Here is a 13,818-nt window from a genome sequence, read left to right as displayed (position 1 = left end):
ACCCACGAACTTAACTATTTTCCAGAGAAAAATAAAATTTACAGAAATGAAAAGTTAGACAAACATAATATCACATACAACACATAATATCACATACAATACAGATTTCAAACACATGGATATATGTTCATATCACAAATTCACACAAGTCCAAATACATAAGTTCACAAATTCACATAAGTCCAAATACATAAGTTCACAAATGCACATATGTTCACATCCATAGTGCACATTTTTAGTTCACAAGTTCAAACACACAAGTTCAAACACACAAGTTCAAACATTAAATATCACATACAATACAGATTTCAAACACATGGATATATGATCATATCACAAATTCACACAAGTCCAAATACATAAGTTCACAAATTCACATAAGTCCAAATACATAAGTTCACAAATGCACATAAGTTCACATAAGTTCACATCCATAGTGCACATTTTTAGTTCACAAGTTCAAACACACAAGTTCAAACATTAGCTCCATCGCTCTCGATCTGGACATCAAATTGTTGTTCGTAGTTCCACCACTAGAATTGAGACATCTGTCCGCAAAGTTGTCGTGAGGGGGAGGAGTCACTTGATGAGAGCCGGAATCCTACAAAATAAACCAAAATTCTCATAAATATACAACTGGCATTAAATCACATGTACACAAAGATATAGGAAAGCATGATAAACACAAAATGTGGCTTCCAAGAAGATCACAAAATGCTGGCATTAAATCACATGTACACGAAGATATAGGAAAGCATGATAAACACAAAATGTGGCTTCCAAGAAGATCACAAATTGACATATACACCAAGATATAGGAAATCATGATAAACATCTGTCCTAGCCTAAAGTGTTGGCATCACAAGAAACAAGCAACAATGGAGTAGTCCTAAAAAAGAAGGCCAATTTGTTGCAGAGTGAACAAGTAGCAAGCAGCATGAATCTGGAACGTACCGCTGGTGATGGAAGTGACTGTGTTGGCCATGGGGGGCGTCCCCAAGGCCCCATTGGATGTGTAGGATATCCCCATGGTGGTGGCGGCCAATATCCCATACCTGGTTGTGGAGGAGGAAGAATATGTCCTCTAGGGGGCATCGACCACTGCATGTCCATCTGTGGGTTTCCTTGTCCGGTCTCAGAACCCTTTAACCAAATAAAATGATGCATGATTATAATTGTAAATTAAAGTAAATATACTACAAAATTATACCTGTGTTATGTTGGTGTTTGGGGTCTATCCAGATTGTGACGGACGGGTGAACTGGGGTCCCATTTGAGATCCCATCTGAGCCCTATACATCTGAAATACAATAATCTTGAGTTTTTGCAATGCATCTGAAAATCGAATGAATGGTGGATTACTAAAATTATTACCTGCGTCAGCATTCCCTACATCATCTGAACTTGTTGAGATAGTTGTTGAATTTGTTGTTGTTGTTGTCCTAGTTGCTCATCAAGCTCTGATTCCCTCGAAGTTGAAGTTCGAGATCTACTCCCCACTGAGGAAACAGACCGACGACCAAAGCTATCACGACTGACAACCCCATCATCGATCCCCAACCTAGAAACATCACAAGTTATGAACCAATAGTTTTTATTTATCACAGCTTTGATCTTATCATACCTCCCATGTGGTAGCCCACCACCAGCAACATAAGCTGCTTCTGGATCGAAAGGTGCCTCCCTCCAACCTATACCCTCGTCTCCTGCTTTCCTCCTAACCTCCTCAGCATAACGAGTCTACAAAACAATTTATGTTAATTATAAAAATGAGCCACAAGTTAATTAAGAATAGATAGTTATTATTTACACCTACCAGCTTTTCTGTCGCGTTGTCGTCACATAAAATTTCTTGATGCTATGGATCTGGACCTCGGTGTCCCTCCATGTAAACGTCAATGAATCGGGGTTCAACACCATCATGAGCCTCCTGCAGTAAAAGACATAAGGAAATATAAAAATTTGTCAGAGGGAAATGACTAAATGTTACATAGCTCGTCATACAATTCGTTGTGATTTCCAAATAAATCCATCTGCTCCAAATCGATGGAGGCCCGGTTTGCTCTTCCGGTTCAAATGATTTCTATCTGAAATCTCTTTGTACTCATCTGAGGCACAGTACTCACAGAGCTTGACCCAAGCTTCAGGATGAGCAGTGAGCCAGTCCACTTCGCTTTGTATGTACTCGTCAGCTGTCAAGTGGATTTCACACGCCTGCTTGTTGGTCATTCTTTGACCCTTCACTTTCTTGTAGTACACGGTAACAGCTTTGACCCGTGCATCTAACATTGAACCATTTATAACTTTTCTAGCAACATTGTGGAATACATGTTTTGCATGTTCTTCATTCGCTGTTTCGTCCAATCTAAATTGTTCCTGCATAATGAAGAAGCATTTAGATTCATTTATAGATGCCCACGGTAAGTAAATTTAGAAGACATAATAAACTCACCCAAAACGATGACCACACTACGTCTTGGTGAGTACGGTCGGGTCCCTATGGTTTGATGCCCCAGTGAACCTAGTGATACGCCCCTATCTCTGCCCCGTTGAATTGTACCACCCCTGGATAGTGAAAACGAGCTATAGATCCTAGCACTGTGTTAACTGGTGTCTGGTGACCTTTTCCACTCCATGCCATCTCCACCCAGCTCCTCTCCACTGCAGGGTTTATGACCCTACGTTGGTCCAAGGGTTGTGTCGGTGGTACTCTAAGGGACCGCCGAAACCTACAAAATTGTAAATTGTGCACTGGTAATAATATCAATCCAACAAAAAATAGAACTCATCGTCAAAATAAAAATACCTGAAGTTCGTTGCCTATGTCGTTGTAACAACCTCGTCATTGGCCTCTCCATCGGCCTCTCCATCGTAGTCCTCCCCATAGTCAACATCATCACGCATCGGTGAACCTTGGCATGCGAGCTCATCCTCCTGCCTAGGTGCATTGTGGTCTGCCGCCTCGCGCTCTTGCTCAAGTGCATTGTGGTCCTGCTCTAGCATAGGTCCACTTGAGCCTATCGCCTCACCCTCCTACTCAAGTGCAAGGTGGCCTGCCACCTCGCGCTCTTGCCCAAGTGCACTATGGCCTGCCACTTCGCGCTCGTGCTCCTCCATGCAACCAAGGAGCTGCTTTAGCCGTTGCCTTGATGCTGTGGAGTCCTACAAACATAATCAACAAAGAGATATATCAAGTACACGAAAATAAGGTGATAATACAATTACCTACGTAGAAGAAAAGAAAATAAAACAAATTAAATACCTAGAACAAAATAGAGGATGTATCCCCACCACCTGAACCCCTAGTCGACCGTGACCTCGAGGAGTCACCACGGTCTTCGTGCTTCTTCCCTTTGAGGTTGTCCATGACCCTCATCATCTGCACAAATTTCATAATTGAGTCCATATTAAGATTGAAATAGGAATGCACATACAAGAATTTAATTATATATACTTTTCAAAAATCATCGGCATCAGAATCTGCTTCAGCAACGCGCTGCTCAATTATTTCAAGTCTTTGTTGTTTTTCAAGAATTCTCTGTGACTTACGAGTCCTTGCCCTAGAAGGACCTTGTTCTTCTGCCATCAAATCTATGGCGAGCCTAGCTACTTCATTGAGCCCTAAATCCTCGGATATAGTAAATTCTCTATTTTTTGACTGATCGCCTTCTTCTTGATAAATATTAACAGAATCATCATCTTCGTTATTTGTGTTGTAATAATAATATCATAATAGATGGACATCAGGATTAATTTTGTATACAACCCAACAAGACTTCAAGTTTTCATGAGGATGTGTTAGATAGTACACCTGTTGCGCTTGATGTGCAAACCAAACATTGCTATACTCGCTGCCTTTAAACCGTGATTCATGCTTTACCTCCACAATTCCAAATTCATCCTCTCGCGTTTGTTGAGGATCAAACCATTCACAATCAAATAACACAAACATGAACTCATTGGCCCCACCAAGAGTGTACTCAGTTATGTCTTGAAGAACACCATAATAGTCATGAGTGCCTCCATCTGCATTTGAGGCAGTTGCTACTACTCCACTGTTTGTCGTGGCTGCATGCGGGCGGATTTTTTCTAATTTTGATGTTCGAAAACGATATCCATTAATATCATAGCGGCTATATTTTCTTGCTTTCAACTGACCATGTAATATCTGTCGCAAATCATCCGAGACTAGAGAGTCAAGTTTCTTACACTACATAGAGTAGAAAAAAAAGATATAGTTAAATAGCAAGTCGTATGTGCAAACTAAGTACACAAAGGAAAATTATAAAGAGATAACTACATGCTCGTGGAACCATTCAACGAAACATGGACCTCCGTTCATCCCTTTCATACATAGATTATCCAGTTCCTTTGGTGTAGGTTTGTGACCAGCTAAATATATGGAATCAAACATTTCAAAGTATGGATCAAGTTCCACCATGTTGGTGTACAAGTAGAGCATGGTGAAATTACGCTCACTTATGTCAACATAATGTGCAGTAGAAGCCCCGACCCCTTTCCCCTTCCAGAGAAAAACACTAAGGTCGGTCGAAGGACCTTCTTCTTCAGTATGATACCATGTTGACTGAGCATTCACGTTGTTAGTGTGTGATAAATACTGACTTGGGAAGATTGTGATCTCTTTAGCTGCAAAGGCCTCTGCAATACACCCCTCAACCCTTGCTTTGTTCCGCACAGTAGCTCTAAGTTTTTTCAATTCTCTTTCTTGACTATACATCCATCGGAACTGCACTAGTCCTCCTACCAATGCTTCATAAGGTAAGTGCACTAGCAAATGTTGCATCACATTCATAAATCCAGGTGGAAATAATTTTTCCATCTTGCATACAAGCACCGCGATTTGTTTCTCAAATTGAATCATCAATTTCTTTGAGATCTGCTTAGTACATATATGTCTATATATGTAACTAAGTTCAGCAAGCATTTTCCACAAAGGAGGCTTCAAATAGCTACGGGACATTACCGGCATAAGTCTTTCCATCAAAATATGGTAATCATGAGCTTTCAACCCATTTAATTTATTAGTGTCGAGGTTAACAGTATGTTTTATGTTAGCTGCATAGCGGTCTGGAAACTTCAACATTTTCAACCATAGAAATACTGCTTTTCACTCTTCCGGCTTTAGACAGTATGGAGCTCGTGGTGTCCTCTCCTTTCCATTAGGATTTAATTTGACCTCAAGGCTAGGGCGATCGCAAAGATTAGCTAAATCTTTCCTAGCATTGATGTTGTCTTTTGTTTTACCCTTAATGTTTGGACACATGCTTATGATGCTTTCAGCAACATTGCGCTCTCGGTGCATCAAATCTATGTTGTGTGGTAAAATCAATACCTTCGCATACGGAAGATCCCAGAGAAAAGAAATATGAGTCCAGTTGTGATCTTGACCATAGCCTTCAAACTCATGACCTTCTGGAGCCCTTTGAAGGGCACCATGTTGTATCATGATATCTTCACCCATTAAACGTTTTGGTGGACCCTCTTTAACTTTTATGCCTCTTCTAAATGACTTCGTATCATTTCGAAACGGGTGATTGGATGGAAGAAACCGTCGATGACAATCAACGAATGATACCTTTTTACCATGCTCCAATTGATATGCTTGTGTGTCCCCCATGCATATGGGACAACATAGTCGACCATGGACACACCAGCCAGACCAAATACCATATGCAGGCAAATCATGAATTGACCACAAATATACAGCACGTAAGGTAAATTCACGTTTTCGATGACCATCATAAGCCTTTACCCCTACCCATAGCTCTTTGAACTCTTCAATCAACGGTTACATGAATACATTGATCTTCTTTCCAGGATGTTTAGGCCCTAGAATAATAAGGGCAAGAAATATGAACCCTTCTTTCATGCATTTGTTGGGAGGGGGGTTGTAGGGCATGATGAAAACCGGCCAACAAGAGTATGAAGTGGAACTGTTGTCGTAAGGAGTGAAACCATCAGTGGACAAGCCTAGACGAACACTCCTAGCGTCTCTTGCAAATTCTGGGTCAAAACGATTCAGGGCCTTCCAAGCATCGCCATCTGATGGATGCATCATTATGTCTGGGTCTTGGCTATCACGGTCTCCTTCCTTATGCCACAACATTAGCTTCGCAGTTTCTAGGGTTAAAAGTAGACGTTTAAGCCTTGGAGTGATGGGCATATATCGAAGTTGTTTAGCTGCCACTTTTGTAACAAAAGTAGCTCCATCCTCTTTTAGTACCTCCGCATATCTTGATTTACCGCATTTCTGACAATGGGTGGTTCGCTTCATATTCCTTCGAGAACAACATGCAATTATCTTCACACACATCAATCTTCTTATACTTCATGCCAAGACTGGACACAATCTTTTTAGACTGGTATAAGTCTTTTGGCATCTTATGGTTTGATGGGATGAGATAAATAATCAGATTGATTGTATCGTTATAGCAATTATTCGAGAAGTTATACTTTGCCTTCATTGCCATAAGACGTGTAACCACCTGCAACACGGTCACAGTGGTGTCGTCATGCACTTTTCCTCTAACGCGTGAAGAAGCTTATAGAACTCCTGCACTTCCTCTGGTGTAGCCTGTTCTGAGGCCAATGTTGGATACTCTCTACTAATATCAGCCACCAAGTCATCCATCTGATCATCCTCATCATCATCAATTCTTTCTGACTCTGTGATATTTTGCTCTACTTCTCCATGTGAGCGCCACACAAGATAGTTAGGCATAAACCATTCTTGCAAAGGTGATGCTCCAGTTTTTCGGCCTTTCTCACATACTTAAAATTCCGACACTTGGTACACGGACACTTCACCACACGAGGTCCACCGGAAAATGCGATATCCACGAATTGTTTTGCAACCCTAACCCATTCCTTTGAGTGACCTAGAGTCACGCTATTGAATCCATCATACTCACCCTTCTTCTATTGCCATCCATTTCCAAAACTAAATAATCAATGTATAAAAAATGTGTAAATAAATAGCATTAAGCATACAAACGTAAATCCAGACTTTGTATAATAATCCTATTAGGAAGGATCACTAGACATAAAAAATTATTTAACCAAACATTTTACCTAACATCGATTAATCTACAATGAACAAGAAATTATGCATCAATTGTAACAACTAACCAAATATCCTGCATCAAATTTTAACTAACAAACTAATTCTAATAATATGCATCAAAGAAAGAAGAAAAATACCTTCACGGAGACCATCGAGGAGACATGGGCCGGCCTGCAGTTAGGGCGGAGAGAGAGACCAGAGACTAGAGTCAAATGGGCCTACAATTAGATGGAAACATGGATGGCTTTAGGTTTCATAAAAAATGCAATAGTCAATGCAAGGAGGTGGGGTGTTGCTTGCTGCTTGTTTTTCCAACGGAGATTTTTTAGTCAAACACCAAGGATTTGCAAGTGATAATAAACACAAGCACGAGAAGGGTTAAACTGCCACTACCACCTTTGGAATATGTAGTTCTATCAAATATTTCATGTTATTGCATAAGTAAATAGTGGTGTATTATTTGGCTGGTCTGCTATTTGGGAAAACAAAATAAAATGATACTCTACCACCTTTGGAATATGTAGTTCTATCAAACAAAATAACAGGGATAATTTGGCTGGTCTGCTATTTGGTGTATTATTTGGCTGGTCTGCATTTCGTTATTTGTCACTTATTTCATTGTTGGTTACTTGGGTATCATATTTCTATTTCATGTCTCCATTACTTTTTGTTAAAATTTCAGAACCGATGACTTTTAGTTGGCACATCTACTTTTCAGTTCTCTTCTAAATCTGCTAAAACTATTTTTTAGATTTGTTCGTTATGAAGTTCTTCAGGAACATTTTCAAGGTTTGGAGGCTGTGATATTAAGGTAAATTCTGCACTCCATTTTGTTGTACATTAAGCTATACCTTGTGTATTACAGTTCCATTCCATTCTGCAGGTTGCATTTGAACAATCATTTATGGAAGCAGTTCAAGGTGCACCAAAATGATCAACAACGAAACGTTTGTAACATGTGAAACCTATAGTATGTAGATCTAGTTTTTATCTCATGACTCCATTTTTAGCTATTTTGGCCTTCTGTTTTATTGTGATGGTCTATTTTTTCAGAAGGAGCCGATGTGCCTTCAGGAACCAAACCTGAAACATGTCTAGCTTGTAGGGGTTCAGGATTTGTTAGTTCTTCATCATGTTGCTTTTTTCAGGTAGCAAGTTTTGAGCAAAGTACATAGATGATTACTGGCCAACAAAAACATGGAGTTTTCCTGTGTTGCAGTATTTGCTACACTTACCTACCAATATTTATTAACTTTAGTTAGCATATATTTTTATAGTCACCTGCTGCTGCCAAAAGCAATACTAAACTTTTCTAATAGGTTCAGTGATCGAATTCACGAAGCACATTGTCTCTACTCATAGACGTCGGAGGCACAATGAAACTATGATAAACTAGCTACCCATGTGAGCTGAGGTGTGCACAGACTGAGAAGTCGAGATGCGGAATAAAACCAGTTGACATCACAGTAGGATCCACAAAATCAGAGAGGGAGATGGTTACCTGTCCTCCAGAGTTCTAACGCTTTTAGGAACAGATGGCCAAGAACTTCCAGGCGGAGAGGGAGAGGGTATCGGCAGCGCGTCTGTAGTGCGTTGGGCTGGTTGGCAGCGGCGTGGTGGGCGGGCTGGCGGCGGCGCGGTGTTCTGGCGACGGCGCGGTGGGCGGGAAAAGAGTGAGAGCTGGTGAGAGAGAGACTCGTGGTGGCGCGAGATAGGGATTTAGGTATTTTGGGTTAAGTTCGACGGTGTCGAGTTGGCCCACGAACTTAATTTAAGAACGTGGGTACCCACGTTCCTAATACGTTAAGTTCGACGGTTTTGGCTAGGGCGCATGAATTTAAACTAAGAACGTCGGTACCCACGTTCTTAATAAAACCCATGAAATATAATTAACTCATGTAAGAACGTCGGTACCCACATTCTTAACAAAACCCACGAACATTTATCAGTTTCTTGTAGTGAAGGTGGTGACAGGATGTTGCACTAGTGAGCTCGTCGTGGAGTTCAACGGCACTATGACTCAAGGGCAGTAACTCTTAGCTTGCCACAACTTCAGGTACGTGGTGAAAGGACTACGGCGTGGCACAATCGCGGTGAACGGCGACCTCCACGGCGATGACCTTCCGCCCACGTCGCTGCGCAAGTGGGTACGGTGACTGGGCAGTAACAGTGCCGTGACTTCATCCCCTGCGTGAGATCTTTCACTTTACATAGGGATCCGCGCGCCACCGGGCACGAATCACAATGCCGGCGAGGATCACGGCACGGGATCACCAGTGGCGGTGCACTGAACCTTTCAATCTTCGTTAGGTTACTGTACCATGTGAATTCCTTTCATTGTGCCTAACATAGCAGATTGAGAAGCTCCATTCTCCATTTTTCATGTGAAGAGCTACCGATCCATCTGCACCAAAGTTGTTGCTCTATAACCCAGTTTGAATTTTGTTATAATGACCTTGATCGAATTCTCACCGAATTATACAGAATTCAGCCTCTAAAGTTCATCCGAGCTCACTATCAGTCAAACCCTAACATCTGATCTGACTGACAGCCTGACTTCTAGTCCATTTTTCTCTAATTTTTGTACAGCACCAATGCTTAGTCTCTTAGTCAAACTTGTACCCCTAACATAGCTCTACAAGCTTATTGTAATGATTTGGGGCAAAATCTTCATGGATTAAGAAATACAAGTTTCCAAAGTCAACTCAATCACACTGATTTCAGAGTTAGCAATATGGGTGTCCTTGTGGATTTTTGCAATTAACTCCAATTTGTTCCACATTACTTGAAAATCCTCCAATGTAAAAGTTGTTTGGTTTTTGATGTTCTACCACATTGAAATATACACTTTGGTCCAAAAGTGTATAGAAGTTGAAATCACTCCATAGTGCACAAATTAGGGTTTTCTAGGGTTCCTCTTAGGGTTTTGAGCACTCTAGGGTTTTTGTGCCACTCAAATTCATCAAGCTTAATCTCTTGTGAACATTTCCAATAACTTTTGAAGTAATACTCATTTTGGCCTCACATTCATCCATATGCCCTGATCCCATGGTTAAATACCCTACTATAGGGTTAAGAAGTACTTCAAGACATCACATCACATTTGTTTTGATGTTTTAGCCTAATAGATGCATTCTAGGTGTAACAAACATAATGACATGTCAATGCATATGATGCCATGCTCAAATTTTAGTTCTAGTAACACCAGGGGTGTTACATCCTTCCCACCATAAAAGAATCTCGTCCCGAGATTTAAGGTCCTAGGGTAAGTAATGGAAAAGGAAACGCGTCACAACTTTATTTCCTTATTTATCTTACAGAGCAGGGGTGGTATGGGGCTTCTTCCAATTTTACAATAAGGTGTACAAATCTTACATGTTACATGCAGCTAAAAACCTAGGAAAAATTTTCTCTAAGAAATCTTGAGTTTCCTAGGTAGCTTCATCTTCAGTATGCTGGTGTAACACCCTGAATTTGGGGGTACAAAATTTCATGCTAATTACCAACCAAATTTAGGTGTTACTCTTCTCTCTCTCTAGTTTCACCCTCTTCTTTTCTTTTTTGTAGAATTATCTTAATTAGGGAGGGATTTTTTTATCTTATTTTTTCCAAACCATACGAGTCATGAAATGTTGCATCATGTTGAGCTCCAAATATTCTTTGAATTGTTGCACATGTTTGGTTTGACTTGAATTTGAAACTTGATTTGAATTTGAATTGAAAACCCTAGATAAAATAAATAGAAAAGCAATTAGAAATTCCCTGGAAAATAGAAAAGCAATTTCAGCCCAAGTTGGCCCATTAGGCCCAACCCAGCGCGCCCACGCCCGCGTGCCCTCGGTGCCTGACAGGCGGGTCCCGCCTATTGGCGCCAACCCGTGCTCTCTCTCTCTCCCTCTCTCTCTCGCTGCTCTTTGGGGCCGACCTGTCGGCGCCGTTTCTTCTCCGCACGCGTGCGCTCTTTCTCTCTACCCCGCGGACCCCACCCGTCAGCCCCCTCCGCGTCCCTAACCTCTCGCTATCACACCCAGTTTTGGAAGGTAAATCGAATGCGAACCATGTATGTGCGAGGATCAAAAACTCACGTACACAGCAATTACATAATTGGACATCATCACACAATGCTCAAAGTAAATAGCGGAAAGGTACTTTAATTACATCAAGATGTCCAAGACATCCACAGAGTCTAATACATAGCCATTGTCTTTAACAATAATATCAAAGTGCGGAAAACGAAACGTAGAAGATAAGCCTACACAGACAGCTGACTGGGGGTTTGCCATTAAGATAAAATAGAACTCGCTGTAGTCCTAGAACTACTCAAAGTCCTCCATGTTGCCAGCATCACCTCCTGAGCACTGAGTACAGTGGGGACAACCTACGGTGGGGTGGTTTGTAAAGCAAGGGTGAGTACACATCAACGTACTCAGCAAATGTCTCGTTTGGCTAAAGTGGACTAGTTGTATGTGGGGTTGAGGTTAAGCAGTTACTTTTAGTTAGTCAAACATTTATTACTATTAGTAGAGCCAAGTTTTAGTAATAAATCCAGTTATTACACAAAAATACTCCCTCCAAGAGGAAATACCAGAGATCAGAATTATAACCAACATTATTAACCATCATCATAAAAGTAACCAAAGTTCTTCTGATCAAAGAGGATCCAAAGGCTGCTCTTAACCGTGAGCTCGGCTGATATACCAGTTTCTAACACTATGCAGAGGTTGCACACTTTACCCACAAGTCGTGGTCCCTTTATGCCTCAGGTCGATCAAACCCTCAAACACTCCCAAGGTGAGTCGGCAAGGTTTCACTACGTAACCTTTACAGAGATTCCCCTTGTGCATAGCTGCTCGTTAGGTTTCGCCAGTCATACAAATGCAGTACACACCCCCCCCCTCTTGGCAGAGCGAGCACTATGCCCCGCCCCCCATTGACGGCCCTCAAACAAAGCCAACTACACCCCCAGGTTCATCTAATTAATCAGCTAAGGGTGTCCCATTCCACCCTCATGGTTGCACTGTTATCCCGGGTGGTCACTCCACGAACAGGTCCTTACGGAGAGGTACTCATGAAAAAGGCATGAGCCCCCTAGATTATCACAATATCATCATCGGGATAACATCATCGTATCATAAATAATCACATCATGTTCATTGATTAAGTTAAAGCAATAGCATACAGCTAACCATGATAAACCCAAAAAGGTAAACAAGGGTATGGTAAATACAGACTAGTCAATCCTTAGGTTTAAATAATGTAATGCGGGACAATGAATTATAAAGTATGTAGGACATAATGGGTCAGAGGACACTTGCCTTCACCAGGTTGTTGCTCAGGAAGGTCTTAAGCAACACACTCAGGAACCACGGACTGCTCGTTGTCTAAGCGATCATATATTCAATACATTTGGAAAGTACAAATGAACAGCACACCAAACATGTACAAACATTTGTAATACATCTCAAAAAGGCATGTACTAAATAAGGAAGAATGGGATCAAAGTATAACATGAACTAATTTCATTTAGAAATAGATTATTCTTTAAGTGTTGTCCATACTTACATAACCTAATTCTATTCATTTTACTGAGACCTAAAACTTAGAACAGAGATGAATTCATGTAATACATATTATTGATCTCACAAGACTAAATATACTTTAATCTCTAGGGTTGTCCTTTTATTTATTTTATTAAATAAATAAATCCGCACATATACTAGTTTGTAGTTAACCATAAAATTAGAATGTACAGACAATAGATGGAACTAATTTATTTAAACAGAGAATATTCCTATGAACATTTTGCAATTGGAATCACTAAATTTGGAGCTCATATGCAAAAGATATGAAATAAACAAGTTTGGGAATTTAAAATATGAAAATAGGTGTAATTATGCAAATATTTAAAAGCCTAGGGTTCAATCTGCAAGATCACAGGGGCCTGCGCGTGAAAACTAGGGACGGCGGGTTGATTTCCTAAAACCCGAGGGTCTCTTAAGCAAAACTACACGTGAAGGGGTATCAGACGATCTGAACCATCGGATCAGAGACCGACGAACAGGATTAGATCCGCGGGCGAGGGCGCGCGGGCGGGCGATCGAGGCGCTGACAAGCAGGCTAGCGGTGTCAGCAACCGAGGAGGGGGGAACGCTGACCGGTCGGACCCAGCGCCAAGGGGCGCAGGTGCTGACAAATAGGGATGGATCCGGATATTTATTCGGATGTCAAATTTTTGGTCTTCTTTCTTCGATTGTGAACAAATAACATATAGAATTTGTTATATAAATTTATATTCTTGTTTTTAGCATCGAGACTCTTAATCTTCACAAAAAATAAACATTAAATTCGTTCTATATCTTTTAAAATAATTGATATAAAATTCGGATGTCTATCCGAATACGGATTCAGATGTTTTTTCACCTTTTTTGTTGTAGGGAGAAAATAATGTACATAAAAAATAATACAAAATTTTATTTAAATACTTCATAATATTCTTAATAACACTGCCAAGAATTACCTTTAAATTCTATGTATATCTAAGCTAAAATATTAGATTTGTGATACGAGTCGGATGTTTTAGGAACATCCCTAGTGACAAATGGACCCAGACACAAGGCGCGCACGCGAAGTGGTATCCCGCGATCTCAGTCGTGAGATCAGGATCAGGCTAGAAATGAAGTGGACGACTCAGCGAGCTCGTTGGCAGGGTTGTGGCCACGAGACCGGGGTCAGAG

This window comes from Zea mays, chromosome 1 (assembly GCF_902167145.1).
Source record: "Zea mays cultivar B73 chromosome 1, Zm-B73-REFERENCE-NAM-5.0, whole genome shotgun sequence".
NCBI lineage: Eukaryota > Viridiplantae > Streptophyta > Magnoliopsida > Poales > Poaceae > Zea > Zea mays.
This window is presented reverse-complemented; position numbering follows the sequence as displayed.